This window comes from Lutra lutra, chromosome 7 (genome assembly GCF_902655055.1).
Source record: "Lutra lutra chromosome 7, mLutLut1.2, whole genome shotgun sequence".
Lineage (NCBI taxonomy): Eukaryota > Metazoa > Chordata > Mammalia > Carnivora > Mustelidae > Lutra > Lutra lutra.
In genome coordinates, this window is record NC_062284.1 from 143283303 (window position 1) to 143311249 (window position 27947).

A 27947-nucleotide genomic window follows, 5' to 3' on the forward strand; every position below is an offset into this window, starting at 1 on the left:
GGCTAAATGGAAAGAATGTCTCAGTTTTTTAAAATGATCTCTTCTGCTTTGTACTCCTCAGAATGTATGCACTCGAGCTGATTCCCTGTGGTTGGCTCCATTGTTAGGAGCACAGACACAGATGTGAGTAATAGTTACAGCGCTCTTCGTGTGAATGGTTATTTTTTTATAAAGAATATTCAGTGTTTGAATAAGATGTATTTTGTATAAACAAAGAAAGCCAACTGTGGCCCGATGGGAAATATGCTGTTATATGAAATATTGAGGATAATTAAAATAGGAAACATATTGATGAGGTAAATGATTGTTTAGGCCGATGTAGGGATATTTAGGGCCCTTATTCTTTTTTAATTCAGAGTTACTTGTTTGATTTTTATCAGGGAATTGGTAAATTCAGAAACAAATATTGATGTGAATTAGGAAAAAAAGGCTCAAGCTTGGATCGATGATGATGGCTGGTGGCGTATGAATCATGCATAATGAATGATACGTGTCTGGAACTCTGAGGTCCAACAGATAAAATGGAGTTTACCGCCTCTCAGAAATGGCCCTATAGATAGATGTTATGAATGTATGAGGACCATGTTCTTGGTCTTTTTGTTCATGGATTTTGATTCTGTTATCATAATTGGATATGTTAAAATCATAAACAATAAAAATCTAAATAAACACGGATAAATAAAACATTGTTCAATAATGAAGATGTGTCATGACCTAAGTTCATTTATAAATATGTGTTAAAAACACTGAGCCGATTACGAAAGACGTGGCTCCAAAGTGTGACTTCTTTGGCTAATGATTATATAGTAAGTACACATAATAATCATTGCTTGTGTTCTGGCTCAGTGACAAATTTGATACTCCTTGAGAGAACTCCAAAATAATAAATACCTAAATTAGTGACTATATAGAAGGTGAAATGGAAGCATTAATGGAGAGGTAATGTCTCTCTCTCTCTCTCTTTTTTTATCTTCTCTGCTCTGTACTTCTCAGAGTGGCCACACCAAGCTGATGAAAGCATGTTCCGTGATTAGAGCTCTGTACGTAGGAGATGGAGATCGGTGTGAGTACCAAATTTTTATCTTATTTTGGTGGTTTGTTTAGGTTGTTAGCTATAATACTAAGAAGTATTTAAATTGAATAAAAAAAGGCCAACCATGGCCCCGTGATAAGTATAGAATTGACATGAAACATTGTATTGATTAACTGGTATTTGATGAATGAAGTCCATCTTCAAGGAGGCAATGATTCTATGGTCAGGTGTTAGGGATGCTTAAGGGTCTTATTTTCAAGTGTTTTTGATTCATAGGTGTTTATTTTTATAGTCAGTGGTTTACTGATAAGTTGATCAGTAAGGAAATGTGGAAGTGAGTGAGGAATAAGGACCAGTGCTGGACCGATGATGACGGCTGGTGGCGTATGAGTCATTGACGATGAATACTACGTGTCGGGAACTCTGAGGTCCAACACTACAAGAAATTGAGTCTTTTTTCTCTCTTGGAAATGATCATAGTGATAGATATTGGTAACATACAAGGATCAAGTTCTTGGTCTTTGTGTTTATGGATTTTGATTCTTTGAGTATAAAGAAATGAAAGAATTAATAATCAAATATAAAAAAATATAAGTAAGTTAAGGGTTATAAATTATGAAAATTAATAAATACCTAAATGGATGAGTAAATGAAATGTGGAAAACAAAGCCAATGAAGATAAGGTTTAAATTTCTTTTTCTTTTCTTTTTTTTTTTTTTTACCACCTTCTGTGTTTTCCACGTCTCAGAATGGATGCACTACAGCTGATTTCAGGGTTCTTCCATGGTCACCAGACGTCTGCTTACTCCCATGTGTTTGGTGCATAGAGGGGTGAGTTTTTGTGGGTCTACACTCTGTGTTTGGAAAGTATGAAATATAATAAAAGAATTCCACCCATGGTTCATTGATAAATATGGAATTGATAATACATTGCATTACATTAAATAGTCCCTAGATGAGATTTTGAGGGTGATTAATCAAGGGAATCAAGGAGATATAATTGGACAGATGTGGGACTATTCAAGGGCTATTTTCTAGTTTTTTTTTCTTTTTTTTTGCTTCATAGATATTTATTTTATTACTATCAGATAAATTGATGAATTAATTAATAAACAAAGGTAGATGAGAGTGAGGAAGAAAGGGTCAAGGGCAGACCAGTGATGATGGTTGGTGTCGTATGAATCATGGTTGATGAACACATCTGGAATTCTGAGGTCCAGCATAAAAAGAAATCTAGGTTACCACTTCTGTTGGAAATGAACCTATAGACAGATTTAGAATTTCACAAAGATTTTGTTCTGGGCTCTTTGTGTTCATGAATTTTGATTCTATTAGAATAAGTGAGTCAATAAAAAAACATGTAGTAAGGAAAGAGAGAGAGAAATAGTTCATGGGATTGCTTCTACATAAGAATGTTGATTGCTTCTACATTAAGAATGTTACACATAATTAAACAATGGCCAATATTTTTGTTCTGAGTTAGTGGCAAGTTCAGTGTTTGTTTTTCTTAAGAAAAAGTAAAATGCATATTACCCTGAATTAATTTGTAGTTTAATTACTGAGTTATGAAATGTAGCACAAGGATCAATAGAGAATATGTCTCACTCATATTATTATCTACTCTGTTTTCTGCTTTTCAGAATGCGCACACCCAAGATGGTTTAAATAGTATCCCTTGGCCAGTGATCTCTACATTTGCCTGTAGGAACATGGAAACCAATGTGAGTAATAGTCAATGTTTCCACCTCACTTTGGTTGGTTTCTTTTGGGCATTCTCTGTAATACTTAAAAATAAATATTCAGTAGAAGAGAAAAGACCAACCTGGAAATGTAGGAAACACGATGTTGATTAATCTACCTTTACGACAATGAGGATGATTAATGGGAGGTATTTCCATAAGGCAGTGAATCTGAAGAAAAATGATAGGGACACTGAAGGCCCTTGTCCTTGGGCTTTTGTGATTCATAGATATTTATTTAATTGCCATAGTGAATTGATGAATGGACCCTTAACAAAATGTATATGAGAATAAAGAAAAGGAGGCCTATGCATGGACCAATGATGACAGCTGGTGGCGTATGAGTCCTTTGCGATGAATGCTACGTGTCTGGAAGTCTGAGGTCCAACACAACGATCCTGGGGGTCAACGTGAGGACTATACACTAATATGGGTCTAGTAATCATGGATTCATGAATTTCTGTGTTTTTCATATAAGTGAATGGGTCACTGATACGACCGATGAATAAATATATAACCAAATAAAACCAGGGAAGAGGTCTTGCCAGCTACGGGTATATAGGTGATGAGGCAAGAGCTATTAGTATAAACTAAAGAAACCAGTGCAGGTTAAGAGATAAACGGACCAAGGGTGTTGCCTCTTTTTCTAGGGATCGTAACGTTACATTTATTTTTACGCTTATATACGTGTATGAATTACGAAAAATAAGAAGGACCTTTATGATTGAGTCCATGGAATGAGGACAACAAGGACCAGTTTAGAGAAGGCCTCATTTTTATTTTCTTTTTTTATCACCTGCTCTGTTCTGTACTCCTCGGAATGGGGGCATGACTCCAGCGTGCTCAAGCATCCTCCATGGTCACGCCGCTCCGTTGTTGCCTCTCTGTGGAATGAGCACAGAGACCGATGTAAGTAATAGTTTCGTGTCTGCATCGGAGAATTTATTTTCAGGTATTTCTGTTATGAGAAGTGTGGAATGTAATGAGAAACGCAACCCATCAGGAGAGATAACTGTGGGATTGGTCTCCCTCGTATGTATTTGTCCATGTACGGAATGTCGATGGTAATCGATGGAGGAGACATACCAATGTGGCAGATAACCCTGTAGGCAGATATAAAATATTCACAGCTCTTCCTCAGGTTTTTGTGAATCGCAGAGTTTTAGGAATTAATGTTGGTGAATTCTTGGTCAGTGAAGTTAGAGGAGTATGAAGAGAAAAGAGGCCCAGATTTGGACCAATGATGACAGCTGGTGGCGTATGAGTCACGGATAATGAATGTTACGTGTCTGAAACTCTGAGGTCCAACCAAAAAAGAAAGTCGATCTGTTGCCTCTGTTGGACATGCTATTACAGACAAATATTAGGAAAGTCAAGGAACAATTTTCTTGTTTCGTGTTTATGAGTTTTGATTTTACTGTAAAAAAATGGCCCGAAGAGACTGTCAGCATACAAGTACAAATAAGACAAAGAGAGTGAACCATGTTTGCTCCTAGTTTATGTGGCGAGGTGATGAAAGCTGGTAGCGTATGTTGAAAATACTGCAGGTCATTACGAAATGTCAGTGGGTCACATTTTTCTGCTTTGGCTGAGAATGAGACATAGACAGTGCATGACAGCCAAAGTTCTTACTTTAAGTTTGTGTTAGGTTTGCTATTATTTTATTTTGGGAAAAATGATAAATATCCCAATTCACTGTATTCCCAAATGACGAACTGAGGATGGAATGTGTGGCTCAGTAGTCTCTCAGCCTGTTACTGTTCATTCTGCTTTGTGTTCCTCAGGATGGATATGTGTGAACTGCCGTAGGTGTTTGGCTGTGATCAGGTACTCGTGGGTGCCTGTGTGTGTAGGAGCACGGAGACCAACGTGAGTGACAGATTCTTCCTCTGGTTCGGATGCTTTGTATAGGATATTTGGTGTCATATTAAAAATCCAAGGAATTCCAAACATAGCTCAGTGGTAAATACAGAGTTAACATGAAACATTATGGTAACTGATCAGTATGTTCCCAATGAGGATCATGAGTTGAGTAAGTATATTCAGTGAGGCAAAACGTTCTATAGACAGTTGTTAGGGCTACTTAAGGATCTTGTCCTTGAGTTTTGTGAGTCACAGATACTTAACTCTGTTACATTAATGACTTGATAAATTGATGGTAAACACATGTAAAAATACAGAAGAGGAGATCGGAGTGTGGACCAATGATGACAGCTGGTGGCGTATGAGTCATATACGATGAATGCTACGTGTCTGGAAGTCTGAGGTCCGTCTGACACAAACTTGTCTAGTCTAATCCCTCTGTTCAATGTGCTCCTGTAGACAGAGGCCAGGAATATACACGGACGTTGTTCTCACTCTTTGTGATCATGAATTTTTAGAAATATTATCGAAGTGTCAGTGGAAGAATAAACAGACGTGTAAATGAATGAAGAGGAAAAGAGTTAAGTATTGTTCATAACTGAGATGTGTAGTAAGGGGAAGTGATATAGTTAGAAAGGATCATAAATGGGTCAAGTGCATTTTACGTCTTTGGCTAAGCATGATATAGGCAGGGCTCAGTGATAGTTGCGTAGTCATGGGAGTAAAGGGTACAGTGCATGGACGGGGATGATGTAAGACGGTCCTGAGCACAGCCCGATGTATAGCAATGTTGGATCATGCACCACACACCTGAAACCAATGGAGCATTGTGTGCCAACTACACTCAAATAAAATTTTTAAAATTTTTATATTTAAATTCAATTTGATTGACATAGTATATTATTAGTTTCAGAGGTAGAATTTAGTGATTTGTCATTTGCACATAACAACCTGTGCTTATCACGTCACATGTCCTCAGTGCCCATCTTCTTCGTCCGTTCATCTGTGGACGGACGTCTGGGCTCTTTCCATAGTTCGGTGGCTGTGGACAGTGCTGCTGTAAACCCTGTGGTGCAAGTGCCCCTTCGAATCACTGTGTTTGTATCCTTTGGATAAATAATACTCAGTAGTGCAATTGCTAGGTCATAGGGTGTTCTGTTTTTTAAAATTTAAATTCAACTAATTGATATGTAGTGTCTTATTGATTTCAGAGGTAGAGCTCTGTGATTCATCAGTCTTCTATAATACTCAGCGCTCATTACATCACGTGCCCTCCTTAATGTCCAGCCCTCCCAGTTTCCCCTTCCCCCTGCTCCCTTCCCCTCCAGCAACCCTTGGTTTATTTCCTATGATTAGGAACCTTTTACAATTTGGCTCCCTCTCTGATTTGTCTTGTTTTATTCTATCCCTCCTTTCCCCTATGATCCTCTGTTTTGTTTCTTAAATTCCACATATGAGTGAAATCAGGATAGTTGTCTTTCTCTGATTGACTTATTTCACTTAGCATGAAACCCTCTAGTTCTATCCACATCTTTGCAAATGGCAAGATTTCATTTCTTTTGATGGCTGCATAGTATTCCATTATATATATAAACCACATCTTCTTTATCCATTCATCTGTTGATAGACATCTGGGATCTTTCCATATTTGGCAATTGTGGACATTGCTATAAACATTGGGGTGCCTGTGTCCCTTCGGATGACTGTGTTTGTATCTCTAGTGGTGCAGTTGTTGGGTTGTAGGGTGACCCTATTTTTAGCTTCTTGAGGAACCTGCATACTCTTTCCCAGAGTGGCTGCAGAGGAATGAGCTAGTCATCCGTTCTGCGATGCAGATGTGCTTTGAAAACCTTGTCCTCAGTGAACGCACGCAGACAGTACAGGTCATGTCACGCATGACTCCATTTATATGAAATATCCAATGTGGATAAGTCCATAGAAGGAGAATTAAAATTGGTAGTTGCCTGGGATTTGAGGCTAGGAGGAGTAGGGAGAGACCGCTTAATGAGTGTGGGATTTTATTTGGAGTGATGAAAGTAGTTTGAAACTATATAGAAATGTTTTACAATACTGTGAAAATATTGAATGCTACTCATCTGTTAACTTTAGATGATTAATTAACCTCAATTAAAAAATGGGAGATCTTTATTTTAAAAACTCAGTTATTAAACTGAGAATCTTGAAAGTTTGATGTTTATTTTATGAGGGGAAAACAGGTACTACCATCCATGAGTAAAAACCTTAATGACCACGTGTATGAATGATGGAAAGTTTGGATCAACAGAGAGAATGTCTTAATCGTTTTTTCACCTTTTCTAATTGGTACTCTTCAGAATAGAACCCCAAGCTGATTGCCAGGGTCAAGATAGTCATGTTGCTTCATTTGGAAAGAGACCAATGTGAGTAATGGTCAAAGTTACCATCTTAGGTGGGGTCCTTTGTTTAAAGGTATCCATTGAGTTATTAAAAAGCATGAAACGTAATTTTCAAAAGTTAACTGTATCCCAGTGAGAAATAGGATATCTGTCATGATGTTGATTCATCAATAATGATGGTACAGAGGTCGGTTACTGAAACAGAATCAGTATCTAGTAAATGATTTTCTGGAGAGATTTTAGAGATCTGAAAGGATCTTCTTCTTGGGTTTTGTGACCCATGTATTTATTTTATTACTATTAATGGATTAATGTTTTATTTGATACCAATGTAGAAATGAATGAATCAAAAGAGACTCTCACCTGATCCTTTGGTGGCAACTGGTGGCGTTTGTGTTTGGGTCGTGCATAATATGGGCCTGGGATTCTGGGGTCCAACCCAAGACCTGCGTAGTCAGATCCCTCTTCTGGACATGGCTCCTGTGGACAGATACTAGAAATATACAATGGTCATCCTCTTGCCCTGGTTTAACTGATTTAGATTTAGTATTATAAATGGATCAGTGATAGACCTATGAAAGAGTGATACATATGTAAAGAGAAAGAGAGTGAAGCATTGTCCAGCTGTGAATGTATATGGTAAGGCAAACGTTACTATTGCTAAAAATGGAGAAGATGGAGGCCCCTTAAGAAATAAATGGATCCAGAGTGTCATCTCCTAGACTGAGGATCATAAAAACTCCTCAGTATGAGCCAGTTGTAGTTTTTAGGTCAGTCTCAAATTTGAGGTGGTTCCTTTTATTAGGAGAATGAAGATTAATAAATTCCTAAATAACAGAATGAATGAAATGTGGAAAAGAAGGATCGACTCCGATGAGGTCTCTGATTTTCTTTTTTATACCATGCTTTGCTTTCTGTTCCCCCAGAAGGACATCCTCAGGCTGGTTGAAGAATTCTTTTTTGGTCACAATCTCTCTGGTTGCATCTGTGTTTCAGGTGTTAAGAGAGACCAGTGTGAGTAATAAATCTCATGTTTTCATTTGACAGGTTATAAAAAAAGGAGGTGTTTACTGTGTTATTAATAGTGTGACTATAATTCGAAAGGCCGATCATGGCCAGTGATAAATAAGGGAGTATTACCAAACGTTACATTTATTAATGCATTTATGATAGATTAACAATGATTAATGAAAATGATTCTATCAATGTGATAAATGATTCTAGGGACAGATGTAGAATATTCAAGGTTCTTGCTCAGTTTTGTGTGAATCATTGCGTTTTTAAAATTAATATTAGTGAATTAAGGAATTAATGAAATAATATACAGAAAATGAAGAAAAAGGGCTGAAATATGGACCAATGATGACAGCTGGTGGCGTAGGAGTCATGGATGATGAATGCTACGTGTCTGGAACTCTGAGGTCCAATGCAAAAGGAAATATATAATCTGTGGTCTATCTCAAATTATTATATAGACTGAATTTAGGATTGTAAAGGGACCATTTTCTTGCATTGTTTTCTTGAATTTTGATTCTTTTGTTATCAGTGGATCAATTTAAGAATCACTGTACAAATCTAAAAAGTAAAAATGAAGAGAATGAAGCATATGCACTCTTTTTCTATTATTATTTTTATTAACATATAAACTTACATTTTTTATAAACATATTAACACATATATGTTATAAATATATATAATATAATATAATATAAATATAAAATATAATATAATATAATATAAACATATAAGTTTATATTAACATATAAACTTATATCAGTCATCAGTCTTACATAATTCACAGCACTCACCATAGCACATACGCTCCCCATTGCCCATCCCCCAGACACCCCATCCTTCCCTTCCATCCCCCTCCCCTCCAACAAGGCTGTTTGTTTCCTGAGACTAAGAATCTCTTACGGTTTGTTTCCCTCTCCGGTTTCGTCTTGTTTCATTTTTTCCCTCCTTTCTCTTATGATCCTCTGTCTTGTCTCTCAAATTCCTCATATCAGAGAGATCATATGATAATTGTCTTTCTCTGATTGACTTACTTGGCTCAGCATAATACCCTCTAGTTCCATCCAAGTCATTGCAAATGGCAGGATTTCATTTTTTGATGGCTGCATAATATTCCGTTGTCGATATGTACCACATCTTTATCTATTCATCTGTTGATGGACAATTAGGCTCTTTCCTTAGATGGGCTATTGTGAATAAAGCATATGCACTCTTAATATTAATATACATGGTGAGGCAATGAAAAACATTCAGAGGTATTGAATATACGAATTCCATTAAGAAAAATAAATGTTTCATGTGCCTTACCTCTTCAGTGCATAGTAATAGTGAACTTCTTATTCTGGGTCAGTAGCAAGTATGATATTAATGCATTTTTTAAATAGAAAATTAAGCATGATAGCAAATTAATGTATTTCAAAATGACTGACTCCATGTAAAGTGGAATGTGTAGGACGCTTATGTGTAGGATGTTTCAGTCTTGTTCTCTTCTGCTTTGCTTTGTGCTTCTCAGAAAGAAGACACCTGACCCAGTGTAAGCGTCCCCCAGGTTCAGGCACTGCCGGCAAGCCTCTCTCTGTGGGAGCATGGAATCCAACGTGCGTAATAATCAAAGTTCTTGTCTTGGTTTGGAGAGTTTGTTTAGGGTATCATTGTAATTATTTAGAAAGTATTCAGCATAAGAAAAAAGACCAACCATGGTCCAATGACTAAATTGGAACTGGGTGAAACATTATGTTGACCCAACCTACCTTTACCACAAAGAAGACGGTTAATGAAGAAGTTTGTTTAATTGGGCAACAATTCTAAAGGAAAAGGACAGGGATACTGAAGGTTTTTGTCCTTGCATTTTTGCGATACATAAATATTTATTTAATTACTGTTAGTAGATTGGTGAATTAATGGAGGAGTAGAAAGGAAAAGAGGGCCAGTCCTGGACCAATGATGACAGCTGGTGGCGTATGAGTCCTATGCGATGAATGCTACGTGTCTGGAAGTCTGAGGTCCAACACAGAGATCCTGGGAGTTGATGCGAGTACGATATAGGATAGTGTTCTTGTTGTTTGGGATTTATGGATTTCTATATCATTAACATACACGGATCAATGATAGAACCAATAAAACCCCCTATGAACAAATAAACAAAGGACAAAGCCTTATCAACTCTGAATATATTTGGTGAGGCAAGAAATCCTTGATGTAACCTAAAGAAACAGATGCAGGTTGTGAAATTAATGGACCAAATTAATTAGTGGACCAAATGGACCACTCTCTTTTTGTAAGATACTGACCCTGATAAGCAATATCCAATTTTGCAAGCCTGGGTCATTCTTGAGATGAGGTTATTAATTTTGTAATATGTATGTTGATATTTTCATATGTGTACGTGTTGGGAAAAATTAATTAGCACCATTTAGCTGGAAAAATGAAATGAGGAAAACAAGGTGTAACAGGGAAGAAGTTTCAGTTTTTAATTATCTGCTCTGTGTTAATACTCCTCAGAGTCAACGCACTCCCGCTGATGGAAGCATTTTCCATGGTCAGGAGGTCTGTGATTTCCCTTGTGTTCTAAGCCTAGAGATGAATGTGAGTAAATGTTAAAGTTCTTGTATTTGGTTAAAAGTCTTTTGAAAAGGTATCCACTATATTGTTGAAAGTGTGAAATACAATTGAAAACCCTTAACACGGAAACCTTGAAATGTGGGATATAACATTCGCTAATGCGAATGTAAGGTATGGATCATCACGGGTGTAAGACATCTAATAATGTGGCGGGTGGTCCTGTAGGTAGAGGCAGAATATTCATTGATCTCATTATTGGATTTCTGTGAATCACAGGGTTTTAAAAATTGACATTAGTCAATTACGGAATTAGTGAAGGAAGAGAAAGAGGCCCAGATTTGGACCAGTGATGACGATCGGTGGCATATGAGTCACGGATGATGAATGTTATGTGTCTGAAACTCTGAGGTCCAACCAAAGAAAAAAGAAATGCAGTCTGTTGCCTCTCTTGGAAGTGGTCCGATGGACCGATGTTAGGGCAAGAACAAGGACCATGTCCTTAGTTCAGTTTCATGATTCTACTGGAACAAAGGGCTCAAAGAAGAATCAATGTGCAAGTGTGATAAGATTAAGGGAGTGAAGCATGTCTGTTCATAATACAATTTATTAACATTTATTGAAAATACTGGAGTTTATTAAGAAATATAAATGGGTTCAAGTTGGGGGTATAGACCATAAATAACAGCCAATGTTCTTATTCTTGGTCTGTGTCAAGTTCGATATTGCTTGTTCAGGGAAAATTAATAATGACCCCGATGTGCTGTATTCCTGCGTGACAGACAAAACGAAGGTAAAATCCGTGCATCTACACAGTGTCTATCCATCCTGTTACCATGTGTTCTGCTCTGTGCTCCTCAGAATGGACGAACTCCAGCAGCTGGAAGCACTTGCATGGAAGCACTTGCAGAAGCACAGCTGTCTGTCTGTATGTTTGGAGCATAGAGTAATGTGAGTAGTAGTCAACGTGTTTGTCTTCCTCGGCTAGTGCTTTATTTAAGATCTTCACTATATCGTTAAGAAGTATGAAGAATAATCAAGTAAGGGCAGCTGTAGCCCAGTGACAACTATGGAGTTGATTATATTGACTAAAGGGTTGATTGTACTGATTAATGCATTTACTAAAACGTTATAGTTAACGAGAGTGATGCACGGATGTGAGAACGAGCCTAAGGACAGAAAAGAGATATCAGGGCTCTTTTTGCATTTTTGTGAATAATAGCATCTTAGAATTATTATTAGTGAATTAATGAATTAGTCAATAAACAATGTAGCACTGAATGGAGAAAAAGAGGGACAATACTGGCTCGATGATGACCGCTGATGGCATTATGAGTCATGTATGATGAACAAGTGTCTGGAACAGAAATGCGGTCTAGGCGACAGTCCTGTGTGAAGTGATCTCATAGACAGATACCATGAGTATAGAAAGATCCTGTTTTGGGTTCATGTTCATGCATTCGATATTTTTAGGATTGGATCAATGAGATGATCAACAAACAGTCTATAAATAAGGATAAAGGTCATACAGCATTGCCCAGTTACAAAAATAAGTAGTGAGACATGAAATACTGTTAATGTGTATTAAAAACACACTCCTGTCCATTAAGAAATAAAAGATACAAAGATGTTGCCTCCCTGGCAAAGGACTGGGGAGGCATGGTAGGGTAACATGGGAGTGTTAAATAGTAATAAACAGTGTTCATATTCTATGTCAATGGCAAGGCCATTATTGTTCACTTATTAGGAGACACTTAATAAACAGTTCCCCTAATTACACATTCTCTACATGACTGACGAGATGAGACGTGGGTTGCAAGGCCAGTGCAGAGAAGGTCTAAAGCTTTTTGTTTTCATCTGTTCTTCTCTGTACGCCAAAAATGGACTGATTCGAGCATTCTTCCGTGATCGCAAGATCTATGGCTGTGTCTGTGTGTTGGAGAATGGAGATCCATGTGAGTCATGGTCAGTGTTCTTGTCTCAGTTTTTGGGGTGGTTTGTTTAAGGGTTCTTGTTGTATTGTTAAAAAATGGGAAATGCCAACCACGGCCCCGAACTGCAAATAAGATGAGACATTGTGTTTATTAATTTCACAGATAAAACATTGAGGTCGGTTAATGAAAGAAATGAATTGCTGGGGGAGATGATTCAATGGGCAGATGTCTCACATTAGTCCCTGCCAACCACACGCTAATGGTAAAGTAAAAGGTTAAAATGAACATGTTGGTTAATTCATACATTCAACACCGAGGTCAGTTAGCAAAATAGATGTAGACTCTTTGCCGTATAGAAAATGATGTTATGTACAGATGATAGGGATATTAAAGTCACTTTTTAAAACCTCATGGACATTTTTTTATTATTAGTGGATTAATGAATTAATCTCTGAGCAGAATTATGGTTCAGTGAAGAAAAAGGGCAAAATCTGGACCAATACTGATGACTAACAGTATAAAAGGCAAGGGTGAGTCAGGCTTCTCAACACCTTTGTGATCCAGTGCAGAAGGAAGTCTAGTCTCCTGCTTCTGTTACAAGTGGTCCTATAAGCCATTGTTAGAGCAGTCCCAGAATTTTATTCATGGGCTTTTGATTTCACAGATACTGATTGCTTATTAAAAGTTAGCAGTGCAATAACAATTAAAAAAATGTATGGGTAAATGAAGGAAAAATGGGGCCAAATGCGCAATAACTATAGTGCATGTAATGACATTAATATCATTACAAATTCATTTCAAAGAAAGGGAAGTCCATTAAAAATATATTAAGGCATTTATACCTCATCAGAAGGGATGTAGGGACAGATGTATGTAGTTGTTGATATTCCTGTTCGGTGCTGTCTCTGGGTCACAGGTGTTTTTGTTTTTTTTCAGTTGAGAAATAGGGGGCAAAAAAAGATTTACATAATGTAATCAACTACCTGTGTTAAAGAGGGTCAAGCATGAACCAGTGACAAAATGAAATCATATAACAAGTTATGACCAATCCGGTCGGCTTCACTGTGTTCTCCTCGTAATCGTTCCCACAATGTGTGTGTAAACCAAGTGTCACTTTGTACACTTTGAATACATACAACTATATTTATCGATAATTTCTCAGTAACGTTGCACAAGAAATATGTAGTCCTTTGTCATTTATGATAGTGAGCGACTTGACACAATTAATTATTAATTAGGGTTTTTATTATTAATTAGGGTTATAATCTTGAGTTCGGATACAAGAGGGAACATTTCATCATTATAAATTAATAAATAAGTTAATAAGCGAATGCAGTAGAAGGAGACAAAGCCCACAGGTGGTGATGAATGATCCAGAAATTCTGCTCATGTTTTGTCCCTCCCCAGGCACAAATCCCAACCCTCTTGAGTCAGGAGAACTGAACAGATACGTACACAATAGCATTTCCATTCTGGGCTTCTGGGAAGTTAGAGAGCTTCCATTTTCTTTTTAAACCATTTTCATTTTTTTTTAAGTGACTAGTTTGTCAATTTTTTTATGAGTTAGAATGAATGAATGAATATTAAAGCTATGGATAAATATTGACATGCATGAACCAAATCAGGGAAGACCAGATACGGGCCTATGATGGAGATATGTGGCAAAGTTTATGAAGTAACCAATTTCAATATGATTTGTTTTAAAGGTTGGAGGATTTTATATTCACTTTCTTAAATATCTAATTTTCCATCTTAGGTTGGCACCACAGTTTATAAACGTTTTTCTGTGGAAAAGATCTAAGTTGCTAAATCAGTGAAACAACTCATAGAAAGATGGTCAGGTACAGTCTTTGGATGGGCAGTGGATAGTGGGCTCATGGTTGTATTTTCATCTTTAAAGAATGTACAAGTTAATGAAAAAGTGTGGAGGTTCCTCAGAAGGTTAAAAATAGAGCTACCCTATGATTCAACAATTGCACTACTAGGCATTTACCCAAAGGATACAGAAATGTTGATTCAGAGAGACACGTGCACCCTGATGTTTATAGCAGCAAGGTTCACAATAGCCGAAATAGAGAAAGAGACCCAATGTCCATCGACTGATGAGTGGATAAAGAAATTTTGGTATATACATACAATGGAATATTACTCAGCCATCAACAAGAATGAAATCGTGCCATTTGCAATGACATGGGTAGGGCTTGAGTGTCTAATGCTAAGTGAAGCAAGTCAGTTAGACTTGCTGTATAATTTCACTCATTGGAATTTAAGAAATGTAACAGATGACCATAGGGAGAGAAAAGGAGAGAGGGAAACCATAAAGCAGACTCAACTCGGTAAGACCAAATGAAGATTACTAGAGGGGAGGTGGGTGGGGGAATGGGCTCAGTGGGGCATGGGTATTGAGGAAGGCACTTGTGATGAGCACTGTGTGTTGTATCTAAGTGATGAATCTGTACATTTCTACTCTTGAAACTAATATTACACTATATGTTAACTAACTGGAATTTAAATACAAAGTTGAAAAGAAAAGGGCCAAGCAAGGATCCATGATGTGACTAGAATGCATTCTGAATGTGTCTTGTGATTTACTCGTTTCTTCACTGAAAGTCCATTTCAAAAGGAAATTCGGTATATCACATCTATAGGAATAAGGCTGTAGCTAGACTTCAGTAACGTGCAAAAGTGGTTTAAGTGGCTCCTGGGAATTCAGTATATTATTCTAAGGGAATCAATTAAAAAATCAGTAGATGATAGATAAGTAGATAGATGGATAGATAAATGGTGGTAGGTAGATAGATAACATAATTAATGCTGGATTAATTAAGAAAAAATGTGAGGTGTAAATTTCTGTTCATACAATTGGGAAACCTTCCCTTTTGTTGGGAGATCAGTCGGCGAAAGATACTCCCTTTCTGTGTTGCTGACTGTAGAGCAGTGGTTCTCAGACTGGAGTGAGCACCACAGTCCCCTGAAAGCTGGTTAAACTGTAGAGTGCTGGGGCACCTGGGTGGCTCAGTGGGTTAAATCCTCTGCCTTCGGCTCAGGTCATGATTCCAGGATCCTGGGATCGAGCCCCGCATCGGGCTCTCTGCTCAGCAGGGAGCCTGCTTCCTCCTCTCTCTCTCTCTCTGCCTCTCTGCCTAATTGTGATCTCTGTCTGTCAAAATAAATAAATAAAATCTTTAAAAAAAAATAAAATGTAGAGTGCTGGCCTCATCCTCAGCATCTCTTTCATTATATTTAATACTTTTTAAAGAACGGTTTATTTCAATCCCTGTTCGTTAGCGTGCAGTGTGGTATTAGTCTCCGGGAGTACAGCCTAGTAATTCAGCACTTACATGGGTCACCTGGTGCTCCTTCATCCCCGTCCTGGGATTCCCCATCCCCCGACCCACCTCCACCACTCGGGATGATGTTAAAAAAAGATCAAGTCCATGTCACTCATTTTTTTTTTTTTTTAAAAAGTGGTAGTGCTTTAGTTCTGGTGCATGTGGTGACTATATATAAAAAGAATATAGAAATTACATGGAAAGAGGGCAAATCGTGGACCTGCGTTGTGAACGGAATGCGTGCTGAGCCATATTTTATGATCAAGACATTGATGACCTACTGAGGTCCACTACAAAAAGGGATTTAAGTGTTTGTATCTGTGGGACTGAACCTGTAGATTTCAGGAATGCTCAAGGATCATGTTCTTTGCCTTGGTGCTTCGTGGATTTTGATTTTCTTGTCGTCATGAATAAATGAGAGAAACAGACACATCCGTTCATAAAGATGAAAATGGTGAAGTGTATCCAACTATGAAAATACATGGTGAGGCAAGACTTACTAGAACTTGGAGACAGTGGAGTTCCTTAATAAATGGATCAGGGGGTTCCATTTTGGGGTAAGGATGAGATAGATGGTAATACATAATAGTATGTGTGCTTGTTTTTTTTTTATTTTATTTAAATTCAAGTTAGTTAGCATATAGTATATTATTAATTTGGGGATAGAATTTACTGATTCATCTGTTGCAGAAAACACCCAGTGCTCATTACATCACAGTGCCCTCCTTAATGTCTTACCACCCAGTGACTCCTTCCCCCTACACACCTCCCCTCCTGCAACCCTTAGTTTGTTCTCTACAGTTAAGAGAGATGGTATAAGAGTCATGGGCAATGGAAAAAGAAGTATCTAAAACTCTGAGATGCAACACAATACATAATTAGTCTAACCCCTCTTTTGGAAATGATCTTATGGGCAGACATCAGAAATATGTAAAGGTCATGTTCTCATTTTGGCTTTACAGATTTATTATCTGTACACCCGTATAGATCCATATCTGTATCTAATGTATTATTTTGGCTTTATAGAATTCATTATCCTCAATGGATCAATGTTAGAACCATTTAAGAAATATAAATAAATAAAGAGAAAATGAAGCACTGTCCAATTAGGAACACATGTTGGAGGCAGGACATATTATTAATAAAAATTAAAAACATCAATGCCCATTAAGAAACGGATCAAGGTTGTTACTACTTGGCTAAGAATTATGTAGACACAGGTAATTAAAAATCAATTATTTTAAAATTCTGAATCAGTCCCAAGTTCAAGATTCTTCCCTTTGTTTGTAGGAAAGAAAAATAATGGAAAATTGACACATATGTAAAACATTGAGTAAATGACGTGGAAAGGAAGGGTAAGTGTAGATAAGGGCTTAATTTTCTCTATCTACTGCTCTGCCCTGTACTTCTCAGAATGGACACGCTTATCCTGATGGAAGCATCTTCCATGGTCATGAACTCTGGGCCTGCATCGATGCACTGGGAACGTAGACACCAACGTGAGTAATCGTCAAAGTTCTTGGGTTGGGTTGGGTGGTTTGCTTAAGAATATTTACTGCATCACTAGTGTGCATTCATAAACAACTTGGTGAACAAAGAGAAAGAGGACCAGTCCTGGGCCGATGATGATGACTGGTGACGTACGAGTCATGGATGATGATGAGTAACATGTGTCTGAAACTCTGAGGTCCAGTCACACAGTTTGGTGCGTTCTCTTTGTTTGAAAAGATGCCGTAGGTGGAACTCCAGAAGACACGGAGATCTTGTTTTTGGTCTCCGTGTTTGTTCATGCATTTTCATTTGCGATGATAATCGGAACATTGACATGGTCATTGAACAAATACATATAAATATAAACAAATAAAGAGGAATATGGGAAAGCATGCTCTAATTATAAAAATAGGTGGCAAGGCAAGAATAGTATCAATAAATTTGAAAACAGTGTGAAGTCCGAAGACAAGTAAATGGTTGCGTGACTTACTAATTGATTACTAATCAATGTTCATTTTCTGGGTTGGGGAAAGGATCTAAGTGGTTCCAATTTTCTTAAGAGAAAATGAATTCATAGAGTTACGCCTAATTAATGATTGCCTACATCCCTGAAAAGGGAACTGGAGCGGTAAGGATCAGGGAAGACGGGGTTGCGGTTTGTTAACACGCTCTCCGCTCTCTACTCCGCAGAACCGGCGCGCTCCAGCTCCTTAACGCATCTGCACATGTCGCGGTTCTGTGCGCGCTTCTGTGTCGTGGGAGCGTAGCGAGCACTGTGAGTACCGGTCGGTGTTCTCGCCCTGGATGGAACGTTCCGTTCTGTTTGATTTAATTACTCTGTTCTCAAAAAGTGTTTGATTCAATTGAGAAGCCCAAACATACCAAATCAAGTATCGTTGTTGTGAACCAATCTGATGTTAATCCTTATGCGGAAATCCTGAGTGAGTTAATGAACGAGTTTATCCTCAGTGGAAACGACTGCATTGGATGGGTGGTAGGGATATTCAAGGATCTTGTGATTTTTTTTTTTTTTTTGGTGACTTATGTTTATTTCTGTATTAGGCAGTTAATTACAATAAACAGACGCAGATGACAATAGAAAAAAGAACCAGTCCTGGGCCAATGATGGCAGCTGAGGGTACAGGAGTCGTGTGTGTCTGGAACTCTGAGGACCAGCACAAAACAAATCCATTCCATGTTGCTGACATGGTCCTATACCGATATCAGGATACACAAGGTTCTTCTTTTTTTGGCCTTGGTTTTTATTCACTTTCATTCTACAAATATAATCGGATCAGTGAAAATAGCAATAAACATATTACAAATAAAGAGGAGGGGAGTAAATCATTGTCCACTTACAAAAAATATGTGGGCAAAGTACGAAGTACAATTAATATGTATTGCAAACCCTGACAATTAGTGAAAATAAACGACAGAAGCATGTTGCCCCTTTTGCTCAGTATAACAGGCCATAAGGTGTAGCGATAAATGTTCATATTCTTTGTCATTGGCCATACTAACATGATTTGGCCCCTTAAGAGAAAATAAAATAGATATGATCACAACTTACTAATTGCCTATATGACTGAATAAACACAGATGGAATTAAGGGCCAATGGAGAGAGTGTCTCCGTCCTTTTGTTGTTGCTGCTGTTCTGGCCTCTGCCCTCCACAGAAAGGAAGTATTCCAGTTAATTTAAAATCTTAAATGGTCAGGAGCTCTGTGTGTTAGGAAGAGGGAGACCAGTGTGAGTAATAATCAGTGTTGTTCTTGACTAGAGTACGGTCGTATTTTTATGTATGTTTGTATGTATTTTAAGTTCAATTAGCCACTCATAGTACATCATTAGTTTTTGGTAAAATGTTCAATGATTCATTAGTTGAGTACCACACAGTGCTATCATTTCAAAAAACATTTTTACTGTGTTATTAAAAATTTATATCACCATGCAAAAATGAATGAAATATCGCCATTTGGAATGACATGGATGGAGGTAGAGAATATTATGCTAGAAATAAGTAGTATGAGAAGGACAGATACCATATGATTTCACTCATGTGCAGTTTAAGAAACAAAACAAACACAGGGGAAAGAGACAGAGAAGGGCAAACCAAGAAACCGACTCCTAACTTCCGAGAACAAACTGATGGTTACTAAGGGGAAGCTGGGGGCGGGGGGATGGTTGAGCAGCGAGCGGATGGGCATTAAGGAGCACACACTCATGATGAGTGCTGGGTGTTGTATGCGAGTGTTGAATCACTGTATTGTGCACCTGGAACTAATACAACCTTGCATGTTCACTAGCTGGAGTTGAAATAAAAACTTAAAAAAAAGTATTAAATATAATGAAAGAAGGTGAGCTATGCCAGTGTTAAATGCAAGGTTAATGTGAAGCAGCGTTGATGAATGCATATGTGAAATACTAAGCTGAGTTAATGAAAGAAATTTGGTCTCAGTGGAAATAGATTGTGTATATGGAGGTTAGAGCTACTAAAGAATCATATTCTTTTGTGTGTGTGTGTGTCTGATTTATGTGTATTTCATTGATGAATTAAATGGTGAACAAATGTAGGTTGTCATGGAGAAAGCAAGCCAGTCCTGGACCACCAGTAATGATGGGTGAGACATGAGTCATGTATGATAGAGACATTTTTCTGGAGCTCAAAGGTCCAACACAACAGGAATCTGGTCCCCTGTGCTTTATGAAGGGAAACTATGGATGGGTGTCAGGAGTATATAAGGATTTCTTTCTTGGCCTTTGAGTTCATGAAGCTTTAAAATACTATTATGAAAGTATCAATGGAAGAAAAACATATATAAATGACTAAATATGGAGAGAATGAAGCTCTGTTCATCAAACAAAATATATACTAAGGAAAAGGCATATGAGTGTAAAGGAATAGATAAAAAAAGGACCAAGTATATTTTGTATTTGACGAAGGGTGATTTAGAGAGTGATAGGTAATAGTTATTGCTCTCAGTCAGGAATCCATTTGGAGTTTATTAATGGAAAAGTAAATAAATATTACCAAAAATTAATAAATGCCCAGCTGCCTTATACAAACGAGTGATGGAAAATATAGAGACAATAACTCAATTTTTTTATCATATTGTCTACTGTATCATATTTTGTCATCTCTTCAGAGGGAGATAAAATCACAGAGCTGATTTTATCATCCACGGTGATTAAGACTGTTAGGATATCTTTGTGTTAGGAAAGAGATCAAGGCAAATAATTGTCAAAGACCTTGTTTTCGGTGATTTGTTTAAGAGCATTCACAACATCATTTAAAAGTAGTAGAGTAGTAAATAAAATAAAAAAGTTAACTATGATCTGATGAGAAATACGATATGAAATATTAACATTGATTCACTGATAATGTACAATATAGGGGTTGACTAGTGAAAGATGCAATCTGTCTGGTGCATGATTCTACAGATAGAAGTTAGGCTTATTCAAGGTTTTTTTTGTGATTTTTCCAAATCACACATTGATTTTTATTACCAATGAATTAGTAATTTAATTGTTAGAAATGTAGAAAGAGATGAAGAAAAGGAGACCCAAACCTAGATCGATGGTGAAAACTGGTGGTGTAGGAATCCTCTGTGGTTGGGTGTTACATGCCTGTAACTCTGAGTCCATGCAAAACAAAATCTAGCTTGTTTTCTGTTTTAAGTGACTCCATGGGTCAATGTAGAAATATACAAAGCTCATATTCTTTTTTTAAAAAATTTTAATTTTTTAATTAACATATAATATATTATTAGCCCCAGGGGTACAGGTCTGTGAATCATCAGGCCACCATAGTACATACCCTCCCCAATGTTCATAATCTCACCACCCTCTCCCTAACCCCCTCTCCTGGCAACCCTCAGTTTGTTTTGTGAGATTAAAAGTCTCTTATGGTTTGTCTCCCTCCCGATCCCATCTTGTTTCTTTTGTTCCTTTCCTATGCCCCCAAACCCCCCACTCTGCTTCTCAACTTCCTCATATCAGGGAGATCATATGATAATTGTCTACAAAGCTCATACTCTTATTTTGGGTTCATATCCTTAGATTTCTGGTTATGAAGGAATCAGTAATCAAAGCATTGAAAACATAAAAAAAAAACAGATAAATAGGGTGAAGTATTGTCCAGCTTGGAATATATGTGGTGACACAGAAGAAGTGAGCAAGAATGCTCATTTAGCAGTAAATAGAATAAGCATTTTTGCCTTTTTGCTTAAGAATTATATAAGCATTGATAAGGAAGAGCCCTTATCATTGCTATTGATCAGCCTCAAGTTTAAGCTTTCCTTTAGGTAAAGGAAAAAACACAGTATGAAAGATGAATGCATGTCTAAATGAATACAAGAAATGTAGGAAAGAAGGACCAATGGAGACAGGATCTGAAATTTTCTCTTGTTTGTGCTCCTCTGTACTCCTTAGAAAGGACCTGGCAAGCAGATGGAAGGATTCTTCCTTGGTCATGAGATCTCAGGTTGCGTTCACGTGTTAGGAACATAGAAACCATGTGAGTCATAGTCGAAGTTTTGGTCTTAGTTTCCGTTCTTTGTAGCAGGATTCAGTGCATCATTGAAAACCGTGGCGTAGAATCAGTAGAATCCACTTAGCCCACTGAGCAATATGGGATTGATACAAAGCATTGTATTGATTAATGCATGTAATACAAATTGAGAATAATTAATGGACATGATACAGACATGAGAATGGTTCTAAATAGATACATGGAATTTCTAAGCTCCATGTAGTTTCTGGGAATAATCATTGTTAAAATTATAATTACTGAATTATGAATTGATCAGTAAATAATGGAGAAACGAAAGGTGACCAAGAGGGACGATATTGGATCGATGATGACCACTGGTGGCGTGTGAGTCATGTACGATGAATACGTGTCTGGAACTCTGAGGTCCAATACAGATGGCCTCTGCTCCGTTGTCCCTGTTTGATGTGGTCTAGAGGCAGAGTCAGCAATATATAAAGACCGTGGTTTTTGTCATTATATTCATGAATTTCCTTCCAATTTTTATAATTGGATCAGTGAGATTATTAATACACAGATGTGTAAACAAATTTAAATGAAGAGAAGGTGAAGCCTTGTCTAATTATGAAAATAGGTGGTTAGGCGACAATTACTATAATATAATAATACATTAATTATATCGAAAAGACTGATATCCATTAGGAAAGAGATGGTATTAAGGGTGTTGTCTCTTTGGCTAAGAATGGTGGTATGTACCGTGTTAAGAACCAGTGTCCTTTTGGCAGGGGCAGGATGGATATTGTTTGTTTACTTAATAGGAAAGAAATACACATTATCTCAAGTCGCCACTTGCCTAAATGACAGACTGAGTGAAAGGTGGGATACGGGGATGAAGGAATGTAAGGTCTCAATCTTTTATCCTCTGCTCTGTCTTGTACTCCTTAGAATGGTCACCGTCAGCTGACGGAAGCGATCTACCCTAGTCGCCAGCTTCTTGGTCGAGTCTGTGTGTCAAGAGCATGGAGCCCAGTAAGAGTAAGAGTCAAAATTCTTTTCTTGGTTTGGTGGTTTTTCAAAAAGGTTTTCACTCCATTATTAAAAAAAGTTGTGAAGTCTAACTACTGATTACCAGCCATGGCCCAATAATTAGAATCAGGTTAATAAGAAACATTGTGTTAATTAACCTATGTAGGAAAAACATTGAGGTCAGTTAATAATACATATTGTTAGTGGGAATTAATTCTGCAGACAAATGTGAGAGATATGGAAGGACGTGTTTTGAGTTTTTGTGACCCCTAGGTATTGTTTTGTTATTATTAGTGAATTGATGAATTAATAAAAACATGTAGACATGATTTGGAGATCATGAGGGACATGCCTGGGTAAATGATGACGAATGGTGGCATAAGGGTCTTGGGTGATGAACATCACAGGTCTGGAACTCTGGGTTCCGACACATAAGAAATCTAGTCCTTTCTCCTACTGGAAGTGATCCTAGGGAGAGATGTCCAGACACGCATGTCTAACAGTATTGTTACAAAAATAGTGACAAAAATATACAGACAAATAATAGATAAATATGAAAAGGGTGAAGCATTGTTCATTGCTGTAATATATAATAAGTAAAATGATATTAGTGTGCATCAGAATGGAAAATAAAAGATCCATGTCTGAGTAAGAATGATGTGGGGAATAAGTCGTAATTACTGGAATCTGTTACAGCGTCGACATTTGATGTGTTAAGGGGAAAATTACAATAATTTCATAAATGCCTAAATGACAGCAAGTGAACAGTGGGATATATGAATCAGTGGAGAGAAGAGCTCAAAATTTTTATCATCTTCCTACTTGTCACTCTTCAGAACAGACACTTGAGCTGTTTTCAGCTTCCGCCGTGATCAAGACCGTGATGTTCCCTTTGAGTACTGAAAGAGATGGAGGCGCATAATGGTCAAAATGGTCGTCTTGGAAAGGGCCACTTGTTTCAGGGTAATCATGGTATCATTAAAGAGCATTAAATTGATTAAAAAAACAACCGAGGCCTCATGGCAAGTGGGATGAGACCCATTACGTTGACTGATGAGTAATGTATGAGATGGAGATGATGCACGCCGTTTGGATAATGATTCTGTTAACTGACGTTAGAAATATTCAAGGATCTTATTTTGTGATTCATGTGAACCATGTATTTTTTTTTTAATATTTTATTTATTTATTTGACAGACAGAGATCACAAGTAGGCAGAGAGGCAGGCAGAGAGAGAGGAGAAGCAGGTTCCCCGCTGAGCAGAGAGCCTGATGTGGGGCTTGATCCCAGGACCCTGGGATCATGACCTGAGCTGAAGGCAGAGGCTTAACCCGCTGAGCCACCCAGGTGCCCCCCATGTATTATTTTTATAATTGTCAAGGAACTGATGATTTCAGGGATACAAAAGTAGGAATGAACTAAGAGGAGACTCAGTCCTGGACCAGTGATGAGGACGGTGGCATAGGAGTCATGGACGATGAAACTATGTGTCTGAAACTCTGAGGTCCAGCACAACGTAATTTGGTCTGTTCCTTCTCTTGAAATCGATTCTATAGAGAGCTGTCAAGTACAAGATCACATTCTTGTTTTGTTTCATAGATACAGACGTTATTATTAATGGATCAATGATAGAACCGTCATGCAAATACAGATAAACACATAAGGAAGAATAGCATGAGGTATTGTCCAAATACAAACCAGGTATCAAGGCAGAATATATTAATGTGAAAAACTGGAAAAACTGATTGATGCCCATTAAGAAATAAGTGGACCAAAGGTCATCTCTTTGGCCGTGGGTCTAGAGGCGTGCCTAAGTGGGAATCACTTTAATTGTTTCTCAAACCAAAGATCGGATTTTTATAAGATGACCATACGTATGTAAAGAAACAGTAATGAATATCAAATACTGGGTAAATGAAATGCAGAAAGCAAGGAACAGTGTGGATTAGGTTCCAATTTTTTTTTTTTTTTTAATCTTCTGCTGTGTTCTGTACTCCTCAGAATGAACGCGCACGAGATGATTCGGCGATTTCCTGGGCGCGAGGTCTGTGGTTGCTTCTGTATAACAGGAGGATGGCGATTAATGTGAGTGACAGTTGACGTTCTCTTCTCAGTTTAAGGGGATTTTTTATTTTTTTTTTTTTTTATTTTTTTTTTTTAAAGATTTTATTTATTTATTTGACAGAGAGATCACAAGCAGGCAGAGAGGCAGGCAGAGAGAGAGGAGGAAGCAGGCTCCCTGCTGAGCAGAGAGCCCGATGCGGGGCTCGATCCCAGGACTCTGAGATCATGACCTGAGCCGAAGGCAGCGGCTTAACCCACTGAGCCACCCAGGCGCCCCTAAGGGGATTTTTTAAAGGTTACTCACTGTTGGTTATAAATTATTAATTTATTATTTATTGGTATTATTTATTAAAACACGTAAAATAGAATTAAGGAAGGCAGCTGGATCTCCGTGTTAAATACGGAACGTACAAAGCACATTGGTGAACGCAGGTCTGTAGTCTGAAGACAATGATGAGATACACTGATGTGAGGTTAATTCTGTGTACAGACTTGAGACTTGTATGTACCAAGTCTCTTTGGAATCGTACCACTTAAAAATTAGTAGTGAATTAATGATTTGATCAATTAACAAATAGAAAAAGAGGGACGATATTGGATCGATGATGACCGCTGGTGGCGTATGAGTCGTGTACGATGAATACGTGTCTGGAACTCTGAGGTCCAACCTGGTCTCCTCCATTCCTAGTCTGAAGGCATTCTATAGACAGATACCAGGAACAAATGAAAGGTTAGCTGTTGGTCTTGGTGTTTATGCATTTTTATTTTATTATTACAATTGGATAAATGTGAGAATCTATAAATAAATAAATAAAGAGGACTAGAGTAAAGCATTGTCCAATTACAAAAATAGGTAGTGAGGCAAGGAATACTATGACTCTATTACGGAAACCCGGTAGTTCAGGTAGAAACAGATGCTATTTGACTGTTACCACTTAGGGTAGGGATGATGTAGACAGTGTGAATTAGATCATGTCCACATTCTGGCTCAGTGGCATGATCGAAGTCGTTGGTTTTCCTAACAGACTGAAGTACGTACACCAGATTAATGATTGCCTAGAGACCTGTGTGAACGTTGAAGCTGGCATAAATGGAGAGAATGTCTCAACCGTTTTTATCACCTGCTTTGCTTTGTACTTCTTAGAAGAGACACTGGACCTGATTTAAGGATTTCTCCCTGGATCCTGACCTCTACGTTTGCATCTGTTTTAGGAGACTGGAGACCCGTGTAAGCATAATCACATTTCTTCTCTTGGTTCGGGTGGTTGGTCTAAATATATTTACTGTAGTAATCCAGTATTTGAAATGTAATCAAAGAGGGCCGTCTTTATCCTACTGACAAATAGGAGGTTTTTAGGAAGCATGTAGGAGAAACCGATACATGGCAGGGATACAGTGATACAAAGATGGATCTAGAAGCATATTAGGGATATCAAGGCCTTATGGGGGCTTGTAAATAATGGAACTTCAATATTATCATTAGTGGGTTAATAAGTGAGTCAATAAACAATATTGAAATGAATGAAGAGAATGCCATCTTTTCTGGATCGGGGATGATAACTGCCGGCGTATGAGTCACGGATGATGAGTGATACGTGTCTGAAACTCTGAGGTCCAGCACAGGAGAGATGGCTTCCTTCTCTTCATGCATTTGCTTTTCTTAGTACAATTGAACCATGAAAGAATCAGTAGACAGGAATATGGATCAGTTGAGAGAAAGTCTTAATCTTTTTATCACTTTTTGTGCTTGGTACTTTTCAGAATAGAAGGTCAAGGTGATTTCTGCCTTCATTTTGGTCCAGGTCACCATGTTCCCTCTTATAGGAAAGAGACTAACGTGAGTAATGATCAACGTTTTTTCCTTGGTCTGGGTCATTTGTTTAAGGGCTTTCATGGTCTGATTAAAACATAATAAATATAAGGAAATATTAATTATGGCTCAGTGATAAATATGATATGAAACATTATGTTGATTAATTAATAATACATAACATTTATTATTGAAAGCAATGTGATCTCTTTTGGCAGTGATTCTATAGGAAGAATTTAGGAATATTCAAGTATCATATGCCTCAGTTTTTCTGAATAGTGTATTGATTTTATTATGACCAATGAAGGTATGTTTTAATTGATAGAGATGTACAAGTGAATAAAGTAACCTCTGTTGGAACCAGTGGCGGTGACCGGTGGGGGAGGAGTCAGCGGACAATGGACAGTATGTGTCTGGAAGCCAGAGGTGCAATATAATTAGTATTCTATTTTCTCTGTGTATTTGATCCTACAGATAGATGCTAGGAATGTATAAAGATTACATCCTTATGCTGGATGAATTTATATATTTGTTTATTTACTGACTTATTTTTAGAAAGGAGGGGCAGAAAGGGAGAGAGAGAATCCTAAGGAGGCACCATGCCCAGCATGTTTTAATCAGTGGAACACTTCATTTCAACCTCGTATCTGTCTGACACGGGGCTAGATCCCATGATCCTGAGAACATGACCTGTGCCAAAATCAGAAGTCAGGCACTTAACCGACTGGGCCATGAAGGTACCCCTTGGATGAATATATTTATATTTGTTATTATTGATAGGCCAGTGATAGAATCATTAAAGATGGAGCACTGGGGGTTGTACATAAACAATGAATCTTGGCACACTACATCAAAAACTAATGAGGTATTGTATGGTGACAAACATGACACAATAAAAAAAAGGAAAAAATAATAAAAAATTAGAATATATGTAAAGAAGAATCATTAAAGAAAATATAAATAATAGATTAAGAGGAAAAAGTTAGTTATTCTCTAATTCTGAACATAATATTGTCATGTCAGTAATAAAATTCACAGACACTGATGCCCTTCATGAAATAGTTGTTTCCTGGCTTTACCTTCTTTTGCTAAGGATTATATAGACATGAATAATTAAGGGTCAGTTTCATTGTTCTGGGTCAGTGTCACGTTTGAAGTTTTCCTTTTTGTTAAGAGACAAAGATCTAGGGGCGCCTGGGTGGCTCAGTGGGTTAAGCCG

The 27947-nt window shown here is 37.6% G+C and overlaps 1 long non-coding RNA gene, 16 other non-coding genes and 1 pseudogene across 18 annotated transcripts in view; all 18 read left to right on the forward strand.

Moving 5' to 3' along the window:
* The window catches only part of LOC125105241 (uncharacterized), a 95097-nt gene that overhangs the window by 49839 nt on the left and 17311 nt on the right, over positions 1–27947 (forward strand). For both annotated transcript variants that reach the window (XR_007128843.1, XR_007128844.1), the window contains 18 exons: positions 62–123; positions 994–1063; positions 1782–1864; positions 2674–2754; positions 3611–3681; positions 4557–4641; positions 7937–8024; positions 9538–9622; positions 10527–10610; positions 11445–12548; positions 17263–17348; positions 18031–18115; positions 21771–21855; positions 22774–22863; positions 23691–23817; positions 24856–24939; positions 26063–26146; positions 26680–26755. This is a non-coding gene — a long non-coding RNA (uncharacterized LOC125105241). The remainder of the gene's footprint in view (positions 1–61; positions 124–993; positions 1064–1781; positions 1865–2673; positions 2755–3610; positions 3682–4556; positions 4642–7936; positions 8025–9537; positions 9623–10526; positions 10611–11444; positions 12549–17262; positions 17349–18030; positions 18116–21770; positions 21856–22773; positions 22864–23690; positions 23818–24855; positions 24940–26062; positions 26147–26679; positions 26756–27947) is intronic.
* Positions 439–513, forward strand: LOC125105871 (small nucleolar RNA SNORD113/SNORD114 family). Its single transcript, XR_007129118.1, has one exon. It is a non-coding gene; the product is annotated as a small nucleolar RNA SNORD113/SNORD114 family (small nucleolar RNA).
* LOC125105867 (small nucleolar RNA SNORD113/SNORD114 family) lies at positions 1393–1467 on the forward strand. The gene has a single exon (XR_007129114.1). It is a non-coding gene; the product is annotated as a small nucleolar RNA SNORD113/SNORD114 family (small nucleolar RNA).
* Positions 2184–2253, forward strand: LOC125105885 (uncharacterized; annotated as a pseudogene).
* On the forward strand, positions 3086–3160 carry LOC125105875 (small nucleolar RNA SNORD113/SNORD114 family). Its single transcript, XR_007129122.1, has one exon. It is a non-coding gene; the product is annotated as a small nucleolar RNA SNORD113/SNORD114 family (small nucleolar RNA).
* Positions 4006–4080, forward strand: LOC125105865 (small nucleolar RNA SNORD113/SNORD114 family). The gene has a single exon (XR_007129112.1). It is a non-coding gene; the product is annotated as a small nucleolar RNA SNORD113/SNORD114 family (small nucleolar RNA).
* On the forward strand, positions 4970–5044 carry LOC125105861 (small nucleolar RNA SNORD113/SNORD114 family). The gene has a single exon (XR_007129108.1). It is a non-coding gene; the product is annotated as a small nucleolar RNA SNORD113/SNORD114 family (small nucleolar RNA).
* LOC125105860 (small nucleolar RNA SNORD113/SNORD114 family) lies at positions 8363–8437 on the forward strand. The gene has a single exon (XR_007129107.1). It is a non-coding gene; the product is annotated as a small nucleolar RNA SNORD113/SNORD114 family (small nucleolar RNA).
* LOC125105872 (small nucleolar RNA SNORD113/SNORD114 family) lies at positions 9959–10033 on the forward strand. Its single transcript, XR_007129119.1, has one exon. It is a non-coding gene; the product is annotated as a small nucleolar RNA SNORD113/SNORD114 family (small nucleolar RNA).
* LOC125105873 (small nucleolar RNA SNORD113/SNORD114 family) lies at positions 10926–11000 on the forward strand. Its single transcript, XR_007129120.1, has one exon. It is a non-coding gene; the product is annotated as a small nucleolar RNA SNORD113/SNORD114 family (small nucleolar RNA).
* Positions 11887–11962, forward strand: LOC125105901 (small nucleolar RNA SNORD113/SNORD114 family). The gene has a single exon (XR_007129141.1). It is a non-coding gene; the product is annotated as a small nucleolar RNA SNORD113/SNORD114 family (small nucleolar RNA).
* LOC125105882 (small nucleolar RNA SNORD113/SNORD114 family) lies at positions 17465–17542 on the forward strand. Its single transcript, XR_007129128.1, has one exon. It is a non-coding gene; the product is annotated as a small nucleolar RNA SNORD113/SNORD114 family (small nucleolar RNA).
* LOC125105903 (small nucleolar RNA SNORD113/SNORD114 family) lies at positions 20910–20984 on the forward strand. Its single transcript, XR_007129142.1, has one exon. It is a non-coding gene; the product is annotated as a small nucleolar RNA SNORD113/SNORD114 family (small nucleolar RNA).
* Positions 22189–22260, forward strand: LOC125105862 (small nucleolar RNA SNORD113/SNORD114 family). The gene has a single exon (XR_007129109.1). It is a non-coding gene; the product is annotated as a small nucleolar RNA SNORD113/SNORD114 family (small nucleolar RNA).
* On the forward strand, positions 23208–23282 carry LOC125105894 (small nucleolar RNA SNORD113/SNORD114 family). The gene has a single exon (XR_007129136.1). It is a non-coding gene; the product is annotated as a small nucleolar RNA SNORD113/SNORD114 family (small nucleolar RNA).
* LOC125105884 (small nucleolar RNA SNORD113/SNORD114 family) lies at positions 24292–24364 on the forward strand. The gene has a single exon (XR_007129129.1). It is a non-coding gene; the product is annotated as a small nucleolar RNA SNORD113/SNORD114 family (small nucleolar RNA).
* Positions 25514–25585, forward strand: LOC125105868 (small nucleolar RNA SNORD113/SNORD114 family). Its single transcript, XR_007129115.1, has one exon. It is a non-coding gene; the product is annotated as a small nucleolar RNA SNORD113/SNORD114 family (small nucleolar RNA).
* LOC125105880 (small nucleolar RNA SNORD113/SNORD114 family) lies at positions 26462–26536 on the forward strand. The gene has a single exon (XR_007129127.1). It is a non-coding gene; the product is annotated as a small nucleolar RNA SNORD113/SNORD114 family (small nucleolar RNA).